The following is a 23,252-nucleotide window of genomic DNA, read 5'->3' as shown; positions in this document are numbered from 1 at the left end:
CTAAGACAAACAGGTGCCAGGAAAATGTTTGCTAAGGCAAGTCTTGTGAAACTGTAGCTTGTCTTTCTGTTTTCTCCTCTGTTATTTTTGGACTGTGTAATGATGCTTTGTTTGGCAATATGAAATGTCTGTGTTCCCCATAATAACACTTGAATGAGCAGGTTTAGGAATGAGAAGGCTGACAGCCATATTCCACAGCGTGGTAAGTGAGACTCTATCATAAGTTATGTATAGCAACGACTGGAACTGAACCATCAACAAGAATGCAACAAAGCTTGGATGTATGGTGTTATGTGAGTAAACCTGCTTATTTCACCACGGTAAGCAAAAGGTAATTCACATGATGTGCAGCCAATAAACAGATACAAGTTAGTCTCCATAAATCCCAGGGTTAGACCGAAGGTTACGAGTCTCTTACGCCACGTTCACACCGCACGCGACGTGACGCCACAAATTCGCTTCCTTCACCTGGTGATGGACATGCCACCATCGCCCGGTGTGTCGCTCTGCTTGGGCGGAAACTTTCACTGCGAAAATTCGCCTGCGTCATCAAATAGGAGGAGCTTCCATTCCGCTTGCTGTCGAGTCAATATGGCGGACCTTGATCACACGGAGCAAGCTGTTGTGCTGTATTTGTTGTGGAAAGCCGACAAACGTCGCCAGCGGCGCCGTCGCTGGGTTCACAATATCCTCATAAGACGTTCCCAATTCAGGGAGTTTCATCATGGAGCTGCGTCTGGATGACACCCGCTTTCAGCGGTACTTCTGCCTCTCCAGGACCCAGTTTGAGGACCTCCTGTCCGTTCGCGCGTGCACATGTAAACAAAGAAAAAAAACTGGCTGCCACTGCAGTTCCTCACTCTTTCTCCCTCAAACTCCCATCATTCTGTTATAAACCAGTCACCATCTGTGTAGTTAATAAAATGATCTTCACGGACGATTCGTTGGCGCGTGCACGTGGAGAAAAAAAAAACTATCTGCTGCTGCGGTGCTGCTCTATCTCCCCTCAAACTCTGTCATCGTGTTATAAACCAGCCACCATTTGTTTTATCATACATTGTGTAGTTAATAAAATTATCTTCACGGACGATTCGTTCGCGCACGCACATGAAAAAAAAACAAAAAAAACTAGCTGCTGCTGTGGTGCTGCTCGCTCTCCCTTCAAACTCTGTTAAGCCCTGCTCACAGGCTGGTTGCCAGACACAGGACATATCCACATCAAGTATAAACTCCAGACATCTTCACATCACTACATATCCAGTCCCTGATTGGTCATCGCGGCGCGACAAGATGAAAAAGTTCAGATTTTTCAACTTGGGGAGGAGGGCGACGCGCTGTGATATCGTGGCACAAACGCACCTATTGCTCAAAATCGCTTCATTCGCGTCACGTTGCTTGAACTTTTGTGGCACCACAACGCGTCCTTCCATAGGGATTACATGGCAACCTGTCGCAGCCATCGCGTGCGGTGTGAACGCGGCATGATTCTAATTCTGGGAAAATGCCTATCAGACTAATAATGTTGCATGTTAAATTCATGTCTGTCAGGACTGGAAGCATGTGGTGGCACTGTGTGTAGCTGAATCCACCACACCATAGAACCACCCTGCGTCCTGGATAGAAACCATCCAGGCAGAAAACCATTCCATCCCCATGTCTGGAATATAACCATCTATTTGTTGCAGTCAAGTGAAATGTGGGCAACCCATTGGCCTTCTCCAGCCACTGGGTCCCTCAACACTGAGACGCATGCACATTGGATCATGCCCAGAGAAATGAAAGACATGGCCAAAATGTAGCAGCAGAGATACTCCTCATCTCAGTCTACCTAAGTAACGTCTCATCTGACACAAAGACATTGGTACTCAAGGATCCTCTGAGGAGACCTAGTACCAAAGACATCCAGTCATCGACTTATACTGCATCCGGAAAGTATTCACAGCGTTTCACTTTTTCCACAAGTTTTATTAGTTTTTTTTGAAAGGCACAGTACATAATAAACAGAAAACAAAAAAAGGACATCATTTTCAGTATTAACTAAACAGAAAACCTTGTTGCATAAATCCAAAACTTATTCCATAATAAAGTCCCATCATCCATTTCCCCTTTCAGTCTGTTCAGCATACACTTGTATGATGTTGTTTCCACAATTGTGTCGAGCCATTCTTCCACATCCGGAACCTTGGTTGTTATCCAGTGTCTCAGGATGATCCTTAAAGCTGTAATGATACCAGTCATAACAAATGAAAAAGTAGACTGACAAATTTATCACCTGGGACTTATCCCCTAACAATGATGTGGACTCAAAGGAATCCTACAGCCATACCATTTGCTCAGAATGTCCAACACTTAAGTCCAGAAAAGTCCAACAAAGGGCATTCCCAAATACAATGAAGAAACGTTCTGGGTGCTAGCTGACATTTCCATCTTAAACTAGAAGCACTCAGAGAGTGCAAACCTCCGCCAAGGCCATGGGGTCACTGACGCCATAACATCTACACACCGTGGAATCACTGAACCTAAAAAAGTCTACTGTCATCTGAGCACTGACATTGATATTGCATGTGCTTATAGACAAAAACAAATGAGACAAAATTCAATTTATTATTCAACTAAACTGCAAATATATGAATTTTTTTTAACATTTATGAAACACTTCTCTAAATAAATAACAGTAAATTCTGAAACAGAACTATTTTTTAAGTGTTGCATGTGCTACACAAGGCCATAGGGTCACTGACGCCATAACAACTACACGCCGTGGAATCATTGAACCTAAAAAAGTCTAACAATGATGTTTGCTCAGTAGTAAAAAAAGTTTCATCTGCTGTGACTGGATAGCATGTATCCTTAGCACTTGGCATCACAGTTTATTGCAACTTGCACCTTTCCCAGAAGCTACTGTCACTGACCCTAAAGAGATTCCCCCCTTGGCACAGTGATCTATTCAACAATTCAGTGTTACAACCAAAACTATGATACATACACTTTTCTTTCCTTTATATTTGACATCCTTGACCATGAAAACATACCACTAGAACTTGGAATCACTTTTATGTCTTTATTAGTTCAAAAGTTATTGTATAAAAACGATTTTTCGGTAATGGCAGTTTTCTTCTGGATCTAGCCCCATAACATTTGAAGCTACATCAAATTTGATGACACCTTACTGAATCAGTACAGATTCAGCTACAATTTGGTGTTAGTTGTGCATCTCTAGCTTCATTTGTCACCTCACACTGACACATTTTCCATTTTCCCTATATTTTTGTTGGGAAAGTGTAGGGACACGGACCCACAACAGGGGGCGTAAATGAACGGACAATGGAATAAGCCAAAATACAACAATTTAATGTTGTGAATGTGCACAACAGAAAAACAGACAAACACAATTTAGAATAGCAGTCAATAATAAAAGGTGACGTGTGGGCAGGCTCGAGGATAGAAGACGCCTGTCCAGAGAAGAGCCGGATCCCACACGCTTTCCACTGCCAGCGGATCTGGAGCACATCGGAGCCACCAAGCGCTGAGTCCCCAGGTGGCCACTGCCTCTGACTGTCAGATCTGGTACTGCTGGCAGGAAGAACAGACAGGTGATGGTGGGTGCGTGAACACCCAGCAAACAGTCAGTACAAGGGTGGGAAACACCTCCACCTCTTAATCACAATACTCCCGAAATAAATGCAGATCCTGATGTCACACTAGCAGTCCACAACCGAGGAGCGGAGTACGCCAAGTCCCCAAACACAACGACTACTCCTTAGCATACAAAAGGTTCGTCTGCAAAGTTAGGGATTACACATACAGAAGTAAAGACGTTACTACTGTAATGTTTTTGCAGGCTGAGCAGTTTACCTGACGGGTAGACGATTTCTCGGCAGGGAGGTGGAGTTGCTGCCCGGCTTTTATGGGATGTGGTGATTGATGATTGATGTGTGACAGCTGTCACTCCTGGCTGCTCCTGGGAGGTGGCAGCGCCCTCTCGTGCCCGAAGCCCGCACTTCAGGCAGGGCGCCCTCTGGTGATGGGCCAGCAGCGGCCCACACAACAATTTTTGCATATTCTGGATCACCAGATCCGGAATCCGGATCCGATCATCATCAAAATTTGTTGTTTGATAGAACATTTGACTATGTTACATCCTAATTTTTTTCAAGCCTTTCTGCCTTGTTTTTGTGGAGTTAGAAACTAGAATGTCAAAATTCCCACTATCCCGCAATGGTGAAGAATCCTTTAAAAAATTCCTGGATCAGGATCGTGATCCGGATCACCACTAAAATTTAATCACTTGTTCCTCTTGTCATTTCCAACCACTCCACAAAATGTCATCAAAATCTGTTCAAAACCTTTTGAGTTATCCTGCTGACAGACAGACAAACAAACAAACAAACAAACTCGACCAAAAACATAACCTCCTTGGCGGAGGTAATTATCAGACATCAGTTTCAGTCGATGTAGTAGGGGTGGTGGACAAGTGATTAATGCGCTTAGTTTCAGTGCAGAAGGTTCCGGGTTCAAATCCCACCCCTGCCACATTTCTCCACGTAATGTGGAGTTGCGTCAGGAAGGGCATCCGGCGTAAAACCTGTGCCAATTCAACATGCAGATCCACCTTGGATTTGCTGTGGTGACTCCAAGTGCAAACAAGGGAGCTAGTGAAGGGACTTACTTTTTTAGTTTCAGTGTATGTAACCTTACTGGTGTATGATAATATCTATGAAGTCTTTTGACCTGAGTGAATTTCCCTTTTGCTTCCTTTAAGCTGCGTTTACACATAATGACGGCAAGTCACGAATGCCACTAAGTATACATTCTTGGCCACTGATTACAAATGTGATGATTCGAGGCAGAGACGTCAGGTCTCCTCAGGAACTGATGCAACCTGTTATCACGCGTGACAATTAATGGCACGTGTTGCTGGAGAATTATCAGGTACCATTACGCATGGCCAAGAATAATGTTCTGCGTTGTTGCATCGTTAAGTTCTGTCACGTTGTGAATGAGGCGAATAGTCTCCACACACCCCCTCATCCAACCATCAGATGCTGAACAATTCAAATCGCTCCAGTTTGCTCCTCAAAATCCACAGCAGAAGAACTTTGAGATTGCATGCTTAGTTGGGCTCTGTGCCATGGAGTGGCGCAGAAAGGAGGAGGAGACGGAGAAAGCCAGATGTGTGGCTTCACGCGGCTCTTGTCTCGCTCGTTTTCCCAAACATCAGGCACAGCAGCAGCAGGTGGAACACCCACAGGAGCGCACTGAGGAGCATGGAAACAAAACTTTTAGCCGACTTGGTGTCACTATCCTTCTTCAGCATACTGCAGCAATGAAACTGAATGCGGTGCAGCAGGGTTTAATTGTGCGCACATCAGAGAACGTTTTCACGCTCTATTAAGGATCATCACTAATCAAGACAGATCAACATGCTCAGTTGTGACCTCCATGAGGCGAAATGAGGGTGGTGCATGACATTCGTGGAAGATTTTCTGACAGCCAAAAACATGCTCCACGAAGATCACGAATATCACACACCAACACGCACTATTAAGAAACCTATTCAGATGCATTAATTCACGTTAAGAATGTCAGGAATGTGTCAAGAATGGCATAAATATGACATTCGTAACACGTCTTGACCATTACATAGTTGCCACATTCTGTTAAAATAAAGATAAAGCTCAGCTTTATTTATCCCAAAAGTAGTTATTTTGTCAGACTACAGAAACAGTAAACAATGGTTAGTTAAATACACTGTTACAGAAAGTGTTAGTAGTAAATAGAAAATCAATCTTTTGTTTTTTTGTTACAATACGTACAACACATTTATGCAAAATGACGAAGTTAAATTGCACAAGATGTTTGATAATATTGCACATAACTGAATAACTGTTCATTATACAGCGAGGAAAATAAGTATTTGAACACCCTGCGGTTTTGCAACTTCTCCCACTTAGAAATCATGGAGGGGTCTGGAATTTTCATCTTAGATGCATGTCCACTGTGAGAGACATAATCTAAAAACCAAAATCCGGAAATCACAATGTGTGATTTTTTAATAATTTATTTGTATGTTACTGCTGCAAATAAGTACTTGAACCAGCAAGTACTTGAACCTACCAACCAGCAAGAATTCTGGGTCACATAGAGCTGTTAATTTTTCTTTAAGTAACCCTCATTCTGCTCTCTGTACCTGTATTAATTGCACCTGTTTGAACTTGGTACCTGTATAAAAGACACCTGTTCACACAATCAATCACACTCCAGCCTGTCCACCATAGCCAAGACCAAAGAGCTGTCTAAGGACACCAGGGACAAAACTGTAGACCTACACAAGGCCGGTATGGACTACAGGACAACAGGCAATCAGCTTGGTAGAAGACAACTGTTATGATTATTTATTAGAAAGTGGAAGAAACACAAGATGACTCAATCTCCTTCAGTCTGGGATTCCATGCAAGATCTCACTTTGTGGGGTAAAGATGATTCTGAGAAAGCTCAGAACTACACAGGAGGACCTGGTCAATGACCTGAAGAGAGCTGGGACCACAGTCGCAAAGATTACATTAGTAACATGATGCTGTCATGGTTTAAAATCCTGCAGGGCAGCAAGGTCCCCCTGCTCAAGCCAGCACATGTCCAGGCCCATTTGAAGTTCACCAGTGACCATCTGGATGATCCAGAGGAGGCATGGGAGAAGGTCCTCTGGTCAAATGAGACCAGAATAGAGGTTTTTGGAATCAGCTCCACTTACCATGTTTAGAGGATGAGAACAACCCCAAGAAAACCATCCCAACCGTGAAGCATGGGGGTGGAAATATCATACTCTGTGGGTGCTCTTCTGCAAAGGGGGCAGGACGACTGCACTGTATTGAAGGGAGGATGGATGGGGTCATGTATTGTGAGATTTTGGCAAACAACTTCCTTCCCTCAGTAAGAGCATTGAAGATGGGTCATGGCTGGGTCTTCCAGCATGACAATGACCCCAAACACACAGCCAGGGCACCTAAGGAAGGGCTCCGTAAGAAGCATTTCAAGGTCCTGGAGTGGCCTGGCCAGTATCCAGACCTGAACTCAATAGAAAATCTTTGGAGGGAGCTGAAACTCCAAACCTGAAAGATCTAGAGAAGATCTGTATGGAAGAGTGGACCAAAATCCCTGCTGTAGTGTGTGCAAACCTGTTGAAAAACTACAGGAAACATTTGACCTCTGTAATTGCAAACAAAGGCTACTGTACCAAATATTAACATTGATTTTCACAGTTGTTCAAATACTTATTTGCAGCAGTAACATACAAATAAATTATTAAAAAAAAATCATACATTGTGATTTCCGGATTTTTTTTAGATTATGTCTCTCACAGTGGACATGCACCTAAGATGAAAGTGGGAGAACTTGCAAAATCGCAGGGTGTTCAAATACTTATTTTCCTCACTGTATATTCATCCTGCAGAAGGGGGAGGAATTATACAGTCTGATTGCCACAGGTAGGAAAGACCTCCTGTGGCATTCTGTGGTGCACCTTGCTGGTCTCAGTGTAAGACTGAAAGTGCTCTGACAGGACGTCTGTGTGGAATGCAGAGGGTGGGAGGTGTTGTCCAGGTTGCTGAGCAGCTTCTTCAGCATCCTCCTCTCTGACACCTCCACCACAGACTCCAGCGCCACCCCCAGGACAGAGCCAGCAATCCTGATGAGCTTGTTGAGTCTGTTGATGTCAGATGCCTTCAACCTGCTTCCTCAGCACACTACAGCCTAGAAGATGATGCTGGAGACCACTGAGTGATAAAGCATCTGCAACATTTCTGCAGACATTGAAAGATCTGAGCCTCCTGAGGAATACAGTTGGCTCTGACATTTCTTATACACAGTATCTGTGTTTACAGTCCAGTCCAGTTTGTTGTCTGTGTGGACACCCAGTTACTTGTAGTAGTCCACAATGTTCACCTCAGTTCCATTGATGGTAACTGGATTTGGATGGGTCTTGCATCTTCTGAAGTCCATCACTAGCTCCTTCTTCTTAGATACGGTGGTTGAGTCTGCACCACACCACAAACCTGTCCACCACACTCCTGTACTCAATCTCCTATCAACCAGTCAACCATCTCTCTTGTTCAAGTTCTTCTTCAAAATCCTTCTCCCAGAGCCTTTTCTTATTAGTACAGTCAGTGCTCATAAAACTACTGGTAATTTTATACAACTGTGAGGCTGTGTAACACTTCTGTGGCAGACCCAAATACCTAAGACTGCCATTACTAGCAATTTTATAGCTGGAGAACACACAATTTCTTATCTGTAAATATCTCCAAAACTGGTCTTTTCCCTGAAGGCCATAATGTTCAGACATAGCTTCGTATGACACAAAACATCCTCTTTTTAAAGATCCCCAAAAGAGTATATAAGTTGCATCGGAGTATAAGTCACACTGGAATATGTTGCATATTTTTTCTGTGTTATCAGCTCTTTCATTTGGGATTTTTATGCATTATTGTTGTGTACATTTTATTATTGCCATTTATTCTTTTACCATTGGAATTTATTTTGTTTAGTGGTTTGAGTCATAGGAAAGTCCTCTATAAATCGTCATTCTAATTATTATTGATAACAAATGTGTGACACCAGATAAGTTGCGGGACCACCCAGATGTGAGTTATACACTGGATAATACAGTAATTATATAGGGGACAATGTTTTTCCTTCAAATATTCAGATAGTCCTGAAAAACAAAACAATGATGATTGCAAGGAGACACACAAACTAACACACTTGCTGTTTTAAACCAAATCTCAGTAATGCTTCGCTGAAAAAGAAATAAGACATTTTTATTTTTCTTCACATTATAGATACAAACTCCTTGCATGATGGCCAGAAAAAGCAGAATCTTCTTGTGAAATATGACTCTAACAACACATCATTACTTCTGTCTAGTGCTCAGGTCAAATATCAGCACTAGTTAACCACAAACACCATGGATTACGGGTGTTAAACACAAAAACCACAGTGACACTTCAATCAGGAAGACAGCACAGGCTGACATTAAATCCTATAGAAAACAGATCAACACAAATTAGGAACTTCTTTCTTGTAACAAGAAGTCTAAGTTCCTCTCGCCTGTCAGCAAAATGGCAGCTCTCTGGAGGAAAGAGTTGTTGACAACAAATGCACTGTGCTCTCTCATGCGGTTCGAGAGACACTGTATCACCACTACAGCTACCTTGGTTCCCTCTCTTCAATCAACCATGAACCAGGAATACAGCAGATACGCCCATGTGTCCAAAAGGTTGTGGGCAGAAGCAAAAGCTTATAAACGCCCACCCCTTTAACGAAAAAGTAAAAATGTACACATATGTACATATATAAAAAATATATATATATACAAAATTTAAAGTAATCACTGAACTAAGATTTCAAAACACAAACAGCAGTGCACCATACACAAACCAAAAAAACAAAACAATCGATAAACCTAACTCATCATGCTATAACAAGTAATTAAATGATTTTTGAATCGCCTTTTGAAGCCAACCACGCTACCGAGTGACTTTATGTTGTCCGGGTACAAATTCCAAACATTAACATCTTTAACAGAAACACAATGACTTTTTACTGTAGTTAGAATCTTCGGTTTTTGAAATAATAATGTTCCTTGCAAATTATAACTGGAGTCCCTCATTTTGACCAGGTCCTGGACATGTTGTGGTAAAAGGTGATTTTTTACTTTAAACATAATTTGTATTATGCTACAATCAGGTCCCAAAATTTTTAAATGTTTAAACAGACAAACAACGGACAACAAAATGGCAATGGCTTTTGACATTTTAGATTTAACATAATTTATATGTGTTTTCCAACTCAATTTGTTATCAATGAAAACCCCAAGAAATTTAATTCAATTCCAATATCGTGTACTAGTAAATTCCTAGATAAATTCCTGGGTTTATTTCCAAATATGATACACTTTGTTTTACCAAAATGAATCCATATTCATCCAACCATCAGCTGCTGAACAATTCAGATCGCTCCAGTTTTTCCTCAACAGCCCTAGCAGAAGAACTTTGTGACTGCATGCTTAGTTGGGCTCTGTGCCACAGAGAGCAGAGAGGAGAAGGAGATGGAGAGCCAGATGTGTGGCTTCACGCGGCTCTCATCTCGCTTGTTTTCCCAAACATCAGGCACATGCAGCAGGTGGAACAACTGCAGGTGCGCGCTGAGGAGCACTGGAACAAGACTTTTAGCTGACTTGGCATCACTGTCCTCCTTCAGCATACTGCAGCAATGAAAGTGAATGCAGTGCAGTAGGGTTTAATTGTGCGCACGTCAGAAAAGAAAGCTGTCACACTGTATTAAGGATCATCACCAAGATGGCTCAACACGCTCAGTTGTGTCCTCCATGACATGAGGCGAAATGAGGGTGTTGCGTGACATTCATGGAAGATTTTTTGACAGCCAAAAACATGCTCCATGAAAATCACGAATATCACGCACCAACACATGCTATTAAACTTATTCAGATGCATTAAGTCACGTTAAGAATGTCTGGAATGTGCCAAGAATGACGCAAATATGACATTTGTAACGCGTCTTGCCTATGTGTATACGCACCTGAAGTGATAATTTATTTGAATCAAACCATTCCTTGAAGTTCTGTAGTTCCCTCTCCATCATGTCCAGAACCTCTCCCAAATGATCCCCACTACAAAACACGGTTGTGTCATCAGCAAATAAAATGCAACTCACAAATTTAGAAACCAAACATATGTCTTTAATATACAAAAGAAACAACAAAGGCCCTGGGGCACCTCAAAAATTCAGAATTTACCCCACCAACATGAATACACTGAAACGTATGCAGATAACTTGGTATCCAATCGTGAGCTAATCCTCTGATACCATACTTCAATAATATATCCAGTAATAAAGTGTGATCTATGATATCAAATGCTTTCTTTAAGTCGGAAGAAAACAAAACAAAACAAAAAAAAACACGCTACAGTATATTGCTTGTTTTCAATTGCATTCGTAATATGTTCCACAAAATCAATCACTGCCAATGAAATAGTCCGATTTTTTCTAAATTCATATTGCTGCTCATTTAGTATGTGATGTTTGGATATAAAATCATTTAACTTCTTAATAAATACCTTTTCCAAAGTTTTTGAAAACTGAGATAATAATGACATTGGCCTATAGTTTAAAGAAACATGTTTTTCACCGGATTTGAAGAGCAGTATTACTTTAGCCATTTTCATTTTGGAAGGAAATCTCCTAGTCATTAATGACAAATTACAAATATAAGTTAAAGGCTTAGCAATAAAATCAATTTTTTTTTAATCAAAAACATGTCAAAATTATCGCAATCTGTAGTTTTCCCTTTTAGTTTATGAACTATATCAATTATTTCATATCACCAGTTTCTCTGATAAACATTGAATCTGAAGGGTTATTGCTTATTGTACTGTTATCCCAAGAACACATATTAGAAGGTACTATTGAATTTGCTAAGTTTTTTCCCCACATTAGCAAAATGATCTACTATGGCTTTTTTCCATTAAACAATGTTTCAGTATTGGTGTAGAAATATGTTTGTTAGTCTTTGACAACACTTTTATTTTTGATGATTTCATTTAACAGCTTCCAAGTACCTTTAATTTTTATTTTTTCCAATAAATAACTGTAACACTGCCTTTTGTGAGATCGGATAATATTGGTTAGCTTGTTTTTATATGTCTTGTATTTAATCGCAGCTTCAAATTGTTCTGAGTTTTAAGAACTGCTTGTACAAAAAATTTTTCTTCTTACATGCATTCAGCAGTACCTTTGTGATCCAGGGTTTAGTGGTATTTCGCTTATTACCGAAACGACCCCCTTATTACAGGGGGTCGTTTTGACCGTTGGGGTTTTACATAATTATTGTATGGCCTTGCCTTACAATATAAAGCGCCTTGGGGCAACTGTTTGTTGTGATTTGGCACTATATAAAAAAATTGATTGATTGATTGATTACCAAGTAAATAATAGATAATGTTTATCATATAAATTCCACAGACAAACAAAAAGTTACTGTTTTTAATTGAGTTGCACAACTCCATCAATTTCTCCACAAAAATATTTATGCTGGATCTGGGAACTCTATCGATGCAACTTATAATTATGTTTTTTGATTTTTCACATGTAATTTCCACAGTGACATATTCCATAATGTTGTCCAAAGAAAATGACATATTTTGAACAATTTCACAGTGATGGCAAGATCTAACAGAGTCCCACACCTCTACCCCGTTTATTTGCCCTATTTCTAGCAAAAACAAAAACAAAACATAACCCTCGAACTGGACAGAGTCAACATACTCATCTTTTAACCATGTCTCGGTCACTGTAATAACTGAAAAACATTTATTAGCAGTTTTTAAACAGTCCTTAATTTTTGAGAAATTCAAAGAAAAACTTCTGCTATTGAAATGTATAATAGAGAATGCCACATTTATGAAAGAATGGTTACATTGTTCCTCAGTGAAATAATTACATAGATGATTTCTGTTTTCAAGAAAAAAAATATTTTTTTTGTAAACTGAGTTCCTGTACAGAAGTAAATTGAAATGAATCAGTTATAAGAGATATAATCCACAGACCAAGAAATGCAGTTAAACAAGGTCTACCTTCATGATATGAACCTAAACATGATATAGAATTCCTCAAATTTTGTCCCATAACAAAACATGAAAAGACCGCTCCAAGCAAGCAACAACAAGTTGTTTAACAGTTTCAACAATCAATTAAAATTATCCAAGTCCGAAGCTCTCTTATCAACATAACTTCTGCCTCCTCCGGTGTTCCATTTAATTTAATCCACACTTTACAATTTTTGTTCCAGGTCGCTTGCATTTTTTTCTGCTTTCGCAGGGCTCTTGCTTGTCTGGCTATCTCAGCATTTTTCTTTGTCAGATGTTCATTTACATACACATCCGTCCCTCGTAACTTTTTTGTTTGTCGCAGCAACTCATTCTTGAACTTCCTTTTCGTAAACCAAATAATAATGGCAGGTTTAGACTTATCGTCTTTTCTTGGGAGAGAATGGCAGTTTGCAATGTCACTATTGTTAATGTGGATGTCCTCTGAAAAAAAAAAAAAATTAATGACTTGATGCTCCAGGAATTTCTTCCTGCGAGTCCTTGTTAACTCCGGCACCATTACCAACGGCTACAGCCCTTGCGTATGACCAGTGCTTTATATTTAGTCCTGTTACAATTACGTCCTCCATTCTAGTGCATTGCTCGAGTTCCTCCACACGATTTTCCAGTATTCTGATATTTTTATCTTTCTCTTTTTTTATCTTGCATTAGTTTTCTGAGGTCTCAAATCTCCTTCAGTAAACCAAGCAGTTCAGGTTGTTGTTTTACTACTCCACTGAGTTCATCTGACATGAAGTTCAAGGACTGTTTGATTTCATCTAAGTCTTCACTACTTATGTCTTTTTTTGGCTTGATGAATAGATGAGGAAAAAAGGTTTTACCTCAGCCCTTCAAGTAGCTACCATACCACCTGATACAGAAGGGCCTGTCCCGACACTTAGCTGCTGCTGGTCCTGGAGGCTAAACCAGTCTGGTCCAACGCCGACAGCTGCGCTGATAGCCCTGGTGGAAGCCGGTCTCCATTGTAATCTGGTCCAGGCTTGATAGTGGCTGCCCGGCTCTGGAGCTTGACCACAGCCCAACTGTAACACAGTGACACTGAAGCTCCGGCCTAGACCGGTGATGTTCGATCGGCGGTGGAGCCTGATCACGGCCCAGTGATGTCCGACCACCGCGGGAGTCTGGTCACAGCCTAAAGTGGCTGGCTACCGCTATTAGCTTAATGTTAGCTCGCTGCTGGAGCCTGATCCTGGGCCTAGCTAGAGTCTATAAAGCAGTGTCTGCTCTGGATTAGCAAACTTCAGGCTTTAAAACAGCATCCAGCATCCAAACAATAAATAATGCACTCAACCACCATGGCCTGTGTGCACGCTCAGTCTGGTGCTAGTCTAACGTTCAGCACACTTTTGTCTTTTTAGCACACTTTTGTATTTCTAATGTTTCCTGTTCACATACTGCATATGAAATACTGTATTGTTTCAATTTCAATTTATTTTCATTTATATACCACCAAATCACAACAGAGTTGCCTCAAAGCACTTCACACAGGTAAGGTCTAATCTTACCAACCCCCAGAGCAACAGTGGTAAAGAAAAACTCCCTCTGAGGAAGAAACCTCAAGCAGACCAGACTCAAAGGGGTGACCCTCTGCGTGGGCCATGCTACAAACATAAATTACAGAACAATTCACGGAGGAATATACAAGAAATGCTATTGGCACACAGGACAGGAGGATCGCCAACATGAATACAACTCCCATCTCTGGATGGAGCTGCACCTTAAACAGAGAGAAAAAACAGAATCAGGTATCAGAAAGACAAAAAAATACTGTATAATTTGCCAGCATTAAACAACAAGAAATCAGAGAAATACTAAGGTGATCGCCGGCCACTAGACCTAAACTTCACTAAAAGACCCAGAATTTAGGTAAAGTTGAGGCCGAAGGCCGCTCCAATTACTAATAAATGAATTAAAAGAGTGAAAAGCGTAAAACCAAACTGTACCAGTATGCTAGCCATATGAAAGGGAAAATAAGTGCGTGTTAAATCTCCACAGAATCTGTTTTACTGACGCAGGGAGATCATTCCACAGAACAGGGGCACGATAAGAGAAAGCTCTGTGACTCGCAGACTTCTTATTCACCTTAGGGACACAAAGTAGTCCTGCACCCTGAGAACATAAAGCCCGGGCCGGTAAGTAAGGTTTAATTAGGTCAGCTAGGTAGGGAGGTGCCAGTCCATGAATAATTTTATAGGTTAGTAGCAGAACCTTAAAATCTGATCTCACTGGGACAGGAAGCCAGTGAAGGGATGCCAAAATGGGAGTAATGTGGTTGAACTTTCTGCTTCATGTCAAAAATCTGGCTGCAGCATTTTGAACAAATTGGAGACCCCTAATGCTAGACTGTGGTAAACCAGAAAATAGAACATTGCAGTAGTCCAATCTAGAAGAGATAAATGCATGGATCAGGGTCTCAGCATCAGCCATAGACAGGATGGGACGAATCTTTGCTATATTTCGTAGGTGGAAGAAAGCAGTCCAAGTAATATTTCTAATGTGGAGGCCAAAGGACAATGAAGGATCAAAAATTACCCCAAGGTTCCTCACTTTGTCAGTGTGATGTATGACACACGAGCAGAGGCTGAGCGTTAACTGGTCAAATTGATGCCAATGTCTCACTGGACCAAGAACCATCATTTCAGTCTTATCAGAGTTTAAAAGTAGGAAGTTTCTAGACATCCAACTTCTCACAGCTGCAAGGCAATCTTCTAAGGATTTTATGTGAACGAGATTACCAGCAGTTATCGGCATGTATAACTGAGTATCATCTGCATAGCAGTGAAAGGTAATCCCAAAACGCCGCAATATGTGCCCAAGGGGTGCTATATAAAGGGAGAAAAGCAGGGGGCCTAAGACAGACCCCTGTGGAACCCCAAATTTCATGTCACTAAGGTTAGAGGTAGTGTTACTGTACAAAACACAGTGAGAAACACTGGTCAAGTATGACGTCAGCCATGAAAGGGCACTCCCAGTAATCCCAAAATGATTTTCTAGCCTATCAAGTAGAATATGATGATCCACTGTATCAAAGGCAGCACTGAGATCTCACAGTAACAGAACCGTAGTGGTGTCCAAATCCACTGTAAGCAGAAGATCCTTCACCACTTTAGTGAGAGCCGTCTCTGTGGAATGATATTTTCTAAAAGCAGACTGCAGTGGCTCAAAGAGATTATTCTCAGTAAGATAGTCTACGAGCTGCCGTGACACCACTTTTTCCAGAATTTTAGAGAAAAATGACAGATTTGATATCGGCCGATAGTTTGTCAATACACTAGGGTCAAGATTAGGTTTCTTAAGTAATGGTTTAATCACTGCAGATTTGAAACATTTATTAACAGATCCAAAAGTTAAAGAAAGATTAATCATTTCCAGCACAGTCGGCCCAAGAGTGGGCCACAGGTCCTTAAACAGTTTTGTTGGTATAGGATCTAATAAACAGGTTGTGCTTTTTGTTGACATTACGAGTTTTGTCAGCTTGCATAGTGAGATACTATCAAATTCTGTAAATCTAGGTAAAATCTCAGTAGTGGCGCCCACCTCAATAGCAGGGTGTAGTGGCTGGGTTAAGGCATGCTGGGATATGTTTAACCTGATGTCTTCTATTTTCTTCCCAAAGTAATCCAGGAATTTTGTGCTGTAAAAGGAGAGCGAACTACAGCTGGTTGTCCATGCATAAGTGTTGCCACTGTGTCAAACAAGAACTTTGTGTTGTGAAAGTGTAGGAACATGGACCCACAACAGAGGGTGCAAATGAACGGACAATGGAGGAAGTCAAATAGCACTTTTACTGTTGTGAAATAAGCACAACAAACACAACCGATTACAATAATAGACAATAAAGTCGAATCACAAAGGTGTCATGTGGGCAGGCTCGAAGATAGGAGACGTCTGTACAAAGCAGAACCGGAACCACACGATTTCCTCCGCCACCGAACCCCGGGAATACTGGAGCCGCCAAGTCCCGAACTCCCAGGTGGCCACTGCCTCCGCTTGTCGGATCTGGTACTGCTGGCGAGGAACAGAAACAGTCAGATGTGGGTGCGCCTGCACCCAGCAACACGTATGGTGGAAAAACCACCTCCACCTCTCGTCAGGAAAACACTGTTAGTGCAGGAATGTGAGTACTTATCCAAAAGGGTCCAATACAGTCTCCTGCTGTTCTACTCACTATCTGCGTGAAGGCAAAAAAGTATTTATGGTCAAAAGACAATATGATTGGCTGGATACGTTACCTCCTCGGTAGAGCGATATCTCGGCAAAGAAGTGGAGATGACGTCTTGCAGATATACCGCTGCAGATCAGATGATTGGTAACAGCTGTCGTAGGTGACAGCTGTCACCTCGGCTGCTCCTGTGAGGTGGCAGCGCCCTCTGGTGCCTGGAGCCCGCACTCCAGGCAGGGTGCCCTCTGGTGGTGGTGGGCCAGCAGTACCTCCTCTTCAGCGGCCCACACAACAGGACCCCCCCCTCAACGGGCGCCTCCTGGCGCCCGACCAGGCTTGTCCGGGTGGCAGCGGTAGAAATCGGCCAGGAGGGCCGGGTCCAGGATGAAGCTCCTCTTCACCCAGGAGCATTCTTCGGGTCCGTACCCCTCCCAGTCCACCAAATACTGGAAGCCCCGGCCCATCCTACGGACATCCAAGAGCCGGCGCACAGTCCAAGCCGGCTCGCCATCGATGATCCGGGCAGGAGGTGGTGCAGGACCCGGAGTACAGAGGGGTGAGGTGTGATGTGGCTTAATCCGGGACACATGGAAAACGGGATGGATCCGCAGTGAGGCAGGAAGCTGAAGCCTCACCGCGGCTGGACTGATGACCTTGAGGATTTTAAATGGACCGATGTACCGATCCTGCAGTTTAGGTGAGACCACTTGGAGGGGAATGACCTTTGTTGACAACCACACTTCCTGCCCTGGCCGATACGTAGGGGCCGGGGTCCGCCGACGGTCTGCATGGGCTTTCGTCCTCATCCGGGCCCTCAGCAAAGCAGAACGGGCGGCACGCCACACCCGACGGCACTTACGCAGGTGGGCCTAGACCGAGGGCACACCGACCTCTCCCTCAACCACCGGAAACAAAGGAGGCTGGTACCCCAGACACACCTCAAAAGGGGAGAGGCCGGTGGCTGACGACACCTGGCTGTTATGGGCATACTCGATCCAGGCCAAATGGGTACTCCAGGCCGCCGGGTGCGCGGCGGTCACGCAACGCAGGGCCTGTTCCACCTCCTGATTGGCCCGTTCTGCTTGCCCGTTGGTCTGGGGATGATACCCGGATGAGAGACTCACCGTGGCCCCCAGTTCCCGGCAGAAGCTCCTCCAGACTTGCGAGGAGAACTGGGGGCCGCGATTGGAGACAATGTCTGTTGGAATCCCATGCAGCCGGACGACGTGGTGGACCAGGAGGTCCGCTGGCTCCTGGGCAGTCGGGAGCTTCGGGAGGGCCACGAAGTGGGCCGCCTTGGAGAATCGGTCCACTATCGTGAGGATGGTGGTGTTGCCCTGGGACGGTGGGAGGCCCGTGACAAAATCCAGGCCGATGTGGGACCAGGGGCGATGAGGCACGGGCAGCGGCTGGAGCAGTCCCGAAGCCCTGCGATGATCAGCCTTGCCCCTGGCGCAGGTGGTGCAGGCCTGGATATAATCCCGGACGTCGGCCTCTAGGGACGCCCACCAGAAGCGCTGCCGGACAACTGCCACGGTTCTTTGCACCCCTGGATGACAGGAGAGCTTGGAGCCATGACAGAAGTCCAGGACTGCAGCCCTAGCCTCTGGTGGGATGTAGAGTCTGTTCTTCGGCCCAGTTCCGGGGTCCAGGCTTCGTGCCAGGGCCTCCCGGACGGTTCTCTCTACGTCCCAGGTGAGGGTGGCCACGATAGTGGACTCCGGGATGATGGGTTCCGGTGGATCCGACAACTCCGCTTTGACTTCATCTTCATGTACCCGGGACAAGGCATCCGATCTCTGGTTTTTGGTCCTGGGACGGTAGGTGATCCGGAAGTCAAAACGGCCGAAGAACAGTGACCAGCGGGCTTGCCTGGGGTTCAGCCGCTTGGCGGTCCTGATATACTCCAGGTTCCGGTGGTCAGTGAAAACCGTGAATGGCACGGACGTTCCCTCCAACAGATGTCTCCACTCTTCAAGAGCCTCTTTCACCGCAAGGAGTTCTCGATTGCCGACGTCATAGTTCCGTTCGGCCGGGGTCAACCTGCAGGGAAAAACAGGCACACGGGTGAAGGACCTTATCGGTCTTCCCGCTCTGGGAAAGCACAGCTCCTATCCCTGAGTCCGAGGCGTCCACTTCAACCACTAACTGGCGACTAGGATCGGGCTGTACCAGAACGGGTGCAGACGAGAAGCGCCGTTTCAACTCCTTGAACGCGGCATCGCAACGATCCGACCAGGTGAAGGGGACTTTTGGTAAGGTCAGGGCTGTCAGGGGGCTAACTACCTGACTGTAGCCCTTAATGAACCTCCTGTAGAAATTGGCAAAGCCGAGGAACTGTTGCAGCTTCCTACGGCTGGTGGGTTGGGGCCAGTCTCTCACCGCCGCGACCTTGGCCGGATCAGGAGCGACGGAGTTAGGGGAGATGATAAACCCCAGGAAGGACAAAGAAGTGCGGTGGAACTCGCACTTCTCGCCCTTCACAAACAGCCGGTTCTCCAACAACCGCTGCAGGACCTGACGTACATGCCGGACATGGGTCTCAGGATCCGGAGAAAAGATGAGTATATCGTCCAGATATACGAAGATGAATCGGTGCAGGAAATCCCGCAAGACATCATTAACCAATGCTTGGAATGTCGCGGGGGCGTTTGTAAGACCGAACGGCATGACCAGGTACTCAAAGTGACCTAAGGGGGTGTTAAATGCCGTCTTCCACTCGTCTCCCTTCCGGATCCGAACCAGGTGATACGCATTTCTAAGATCTAGCTTAGTGAACATTTGGGCTCCATGCAGGGGCGTGAACACTGAATCCAACAAGGGCAATGGGTATCGGTTACGAACCGTGATTTCGTTCAGCCCCCTGTAATCAATGCATGGACGTAGTCCGCCATCCTTTTTCCCCACAAAAAAGAAACCTGCACCCATCGGGGAGGTGGAATTCCGGATCAACCTGGCAGCTAAAGAGTCCCGGATGTAGGTCTCCATTGATTCGCGCTCAGGTCTTGAGAGGTTGTACAGCCTGCTGGACGGAAACTCAACGCCTGGAACCAAATCAATGGCACAATCGTACGGGCGGTGCGGGGGAAGGGTGAGCGCCAGATCCTTGCTGAACACGTCCACAAGGTCATGGTACTCCACCGGCACTGTCCCGAGATTGGGCGGGACTCTGACCTCCTCCTTAGCCTGGGAACCGGGAGGAACCGAGGAACCTAAACATACCCGATGGCAGGTCTCGCTCCACTGAACCACTACCCCGGACGGCCAATCGATCCGGGGATTGTGTTTTAACATCCAGGGGAACCCGAGAATCACGCAGGAGGTGGCAGGAGTCACAAAAAACTTGATCTCCTCCCGGTGGTTCCCTGACACCACCAGAGTTACTGGAGGTGTCTTATGTGTGATTAAAGGGAGTAGGGAGTCATCTAGTGCCCGTACTTGCACAGGTGAAGTAAGTGCCACCAGAGGGAGCCCTGCCTCCCTGGCCCATTTGCTGTCTAGCAAATTCCCTTCAGAGCCCGTGTCCACCAGTGCTGGGGCCTGAAGGGTTAAATCCTCATAAAGGATTGTAACCGGGAGTCGTGTGGCAATATGGGTGTGTCCCACGTGAATGTCTTGGCCCACCCCTAGCCCAGTTTCTAGGGGCGGGCGTTGGTGTTTAACCGCTCGGGGCAGTCCCTCACCTGATGCTCTATCGAGCCACAAACAAAGCACGCTCCGCGGACCAGCCTCCTCTGTCTATCCAGGGGTCTAAATGTGGCCCTGCTCGTGTCCATAGCTTCATCAGCAGGGGGAGCTGTAACCACACGGAGCGTAGGGGCCGTGGAGCGTGGGGAGGGCGGAGCTCGGTCGGAGCTGGAAGGGAGAGGGACGGCGCGTGCCCGGCCACGCCCTTCGTCTCGTTCCCGATGGCGTTCTTCTAACCGATTGTCTAATCGTATAACGAGATCAATAAGCCCATCTAAATCCCGCGGTTCGTCCTTAGCCACCAGGTGCTCCTTTAGGACCAACGACAGTCCGTTTACGAAGGCGGCGCGGAGGGCAGTACTATTCCAGCCGGACCTCGCAGCCGCGATGCGGAAGTCGACTGCATAAGCAGCTGCGCTCCGGCGCCCCTGTCTCATTGACAGCAGCACGGCTGAAGCGGTCTCTCCTCTATTTGGGTGATCGAACACTGTTCTGAACTCCCTCACAAACCCATCATATGTCTGAAGGAGCCGTGAATTTTGCTCCCAGAGCGCTGTAGCCCAACCGCGTGCCTCACCGCGAAGCAGATTTATCACATAAGCTATTTTGCTGGCATCAGTCGCGTACATGACGGGACGTTGTGCGAAGACGAGCGAACACTGCATAAGAAAGTCCGCGCACGTCTCCACACAACCCCCGTACGGCTCTGGAGGGCTTATGTATGCTTCCGGGGAAGGTGGTAGGGGTCGTTGAACGACCTGTGGAACGTCACTGTTACGCACAGGGTCGACAGGAGGGAGAGCCGCAGCAGCGCCCTGAGGGCGCGCTTCCACCTGCGCGGCGAGAGCCTCCACCCTGCAGTTAAGGAGGACGTTCTGCTCGGTCATTAGATCCAACCGAGCCGTGAAAGCGGTGAGGATTCGCTGCAACTCACCGATCATTCCTCCTGCGGACGCCTGTGCGCCCTGTTCTTCCATTGGCCGTTCAACAGCCGGTTGACGCCCCTCGGGATCCATGACGTTGGCCGAGATATCCTGTTGTGAAAGTGTAGGAACACGGACCCACAACAGGGGGCGCAAATGAACGGACAATGGAGGAAGTCAAATAGCACTTTTACTGTTGTGAAATAAGCACAACAAACACAACCGATTACAATAATAGACAATAAAGTCGAATCACAAAGGTGTCATGTGGGCAGGCTCGAAGATAGGAGACGTCTGTCCAAAGCAGAACCGGAACCACACGATTTCCTCCGCCACCGAACCCCGGGAATACTGGAGCCGCCAAGTCCCGAACTCCCAGGTGGCCACTGCCTCCGCTTGTCGGATCTGGTACTGCTGGCGAGGAACAGAAACAGTCAGATGTGGGTGCGCCTGCACCCAGCAACACGTATGGTGGAAAAACCACCTCCACCTCTCGTCAGGAAAACACTGTTAGTGCAGGAATGTGAGTACTTATCCAAAAGGGTCCAATACAGTCTCCTGCTGTTCTACTCACTATCTGCGTGAAGGCAAAAAAGTATTTATGGTCAAAAGACAATATGATTGGCTGGATACGTTACCTCCTCGGTAGAGCGATATCTCGGCAAAGAAGTGGAGATGACGTCTTGCAGATATACCGCTGCGGATCAGATGATTGGTAACAGCTGTCGTAGGTGACAGCTGTCACCCCGGCTGCTCCTGTGAGGTGGCAGCGCCCTCTGGTGCCTGGAGCCCGCACTCCAGGCAGGGTGCCCTCTGGTGGTGGTGGGCCAGCAGTACCTCCTCTTCAGCGGCCCACACAACACTTTGAGTTATGCTTGTTTTTGTTGATTAAATCAGAGTAGTAAGTCCGCTTTGTAGCCAATAATGCATGCTTATAGTCTAAGATAGCATCATGCCACACAAGGTGACATACTTCTAATTTTGAACAACGCCATTTCCATTCTAGACCTTTTGCTTTATGCTTGAGGTCACGTAGATAATCACTGAACCAAGGTGACTTTGATTTGGGGGAGCGCCGTTTTAACACAGGTGGTGCAATCATGTCGAGTGTAGTTTTGAGCACTGAGTTTAAACTATCCACAAGTCTGTCTACTAACTGTGTATTTGTCAAATGTGAAGCTAAGACATCAGGCAGTCTAGCTTCGAGTTCAGTCTTAGTTGAGGAGTTGATGCATCGCCGTAATGATATATAAGGTTGTTGTTCCACTAAACATGGCAGCGAAACTGTAAACTTAATAAGTGAGTGATCAGACGCCACTGATGTAAGAGGCATGATGTCAATATTCGTGACAGCAATACCACGTGCGAGAACCAGATCCCGGGTATTTTCACTAATGTGCGTCGAATCCCAAATGCATTGCCAAAATCCTAATGCATCTACAATTTTCATAAATGATTTGCAGAGAAGGCTTATTTATATGTATGGTAAAGTCACCAATGATCAGAATGTTATCTACACTAGTTGACAAGTTAGAGATGAACGCACCAAATTCATCTAAGAATTCAGAATATGGGCCAGGAGGCCTATATACAGTGACAAAATAATACGACTGATTTTTATTCTTCTGACCTTGGCAATGTGTAATATCCTGAGCAGAGCGGAGAATCAGATGCTCAAACGAGTGATATTTGTAACCCCCAACAGCTAATAAGCTAAACCTAGATTTATAAATAAGAGCAACACCCCCGCCTTGCTTCACATCACGAGGGACGTGACTAAATGTATGTGCTGGTGGC

At 45.1% G+C, this 23,252-nt stretch overlaps 1 protein-coding gene across 1 annotated transcript in view; it reads right to left on the bottom strand.

The window, feature by feature from the left end:
• Positions 1–23,252, bottom strand: part of ankrd13b (ankyrin repeat domain 13B) — a 219,567-nt gene that overhangs the window by 129,444 nt on the left and 66,871 nt on the right. The window lies entirely within an intron of this gene.

Source organism: Thalassophryne amazonica, chromosome 4 (genome assembly GCF_902500255.1).
Source record: "Thalassophryne amazonica chromosome 4, fThaAma1.1, whole genome shotgun sequence".
Classification (NCBI taxonomy): Eukaryota; Metazoa; Chordata; class Actinopteri; order Batrachoidiformes; family Batrachoididae; genus Thalassophryne; species Thalassophryne amazonica.
This window is presented reverse-complemented; position numbering and strand designations above follow the sequence as displayed.